General features: G+C 68.0%; 1 protein-coding gene across 4 annotated transcripts in view; it reads left to right on the top strand.

Moving 5' to 3' along the window:
• The first annotated feature begins 312 nt into the window (after positions 1-312).
• Herc4 (HECT and RLD domain containing E3 ubiquitin protein ligase 4) overlaps positions 313-688 on the top strand; it is a 119,936-nt gene continuing 119,560 nt past the window's right edge. For all 4 annotated transcript variants that reach the window (XM_023716151.1, XM_004632038.3, XM_023716150.1 and 1 more), the window contains exon 1: positions 313-625. The gene's annotated coding sequence lies outside the window, so the exon portion shown is untranslated. The remainder of the gene's footprint in view (positions 626-688) is intronic.

The raw sequence follows: 688 nt of genomic DNA, 5'->3' as shown, positions 1-688 counted from the left end.
ATGAAAAAAATTAGAATTTATGAGTAGAAAGACAAACGAAAAAAGAAAACGAAGATTCTTCTTCCCAAGTGCCCTTGCGCATGCCAAGCGGGGTTAAAATCACACTGACGACCCCGGTGGGTTTTACAAGCTCCGACTTCTGCATTCGGCAGCTCCCACGGACAGAAAGCAACGCTACTCACTGCGCAGGCGCAGGCTCCGCAGGCCCCCCCCCCGGGAGTCTCCGGCGCAGTCGCGGGCCGGGAAGTGGGCGGGCTCGGCGCGTGCTCCGCGGCGCACTTCCGGCCGACCCCTCCCCCGCGGCCCTTCCCCCTCCCGTCTCCTCCCCGGCCTCTCCCTCAACTCTCTCCACCCCTCGTGCTCTCCGCCCTGCTGTGCTCCCTTCAGTCCCTCTCCGCCGGTTCCACCCAGGTCGCTGCCGGCTGTCTGTGAGCTGGACGGGGTGGCGGCTGCTTCTCTCCGATAAAGTTTCTCAGGGGCCGGGGAGGGGAGCGGCGGCCCGGACGGCAGAGGCGCCCAGTTGTCGCCGCCCGGCTGAGAGAAAGGTCCGGCCGCCTGAGCCCTGCGCCGCCGCGCCGCCGGGAGCGTCTGCCCTGTGTCCCGACTCCCCTGTCCTGCGGGGCCGGTGAGTCGCTGGCTGCGGGTTCCGGGGTGAGCGGCGGCGGCGGGGCTGGGCAGGCCGGGCTGG

Source organism: Octodon degus, unplaced genomic scaffold (genome assembly GCF_000260255.1).
Source record: "Octodon degus isolate 3935 unplaced genomic scaffold, OctDeg1.0 scaffold00046, whole genome shotgun sequence".
Taxonomy (NCBI): Eukaryota; Metazoa; Chordata; class Mammalia; order Rodentia; family Octodontidae; genus Octodon; species Octodon degus.
The sequence above is the reverse complement of the archived record's forward strand: the minus strand, read 5'-3'. Positions and strand labels throughout refer to the sequence as shown.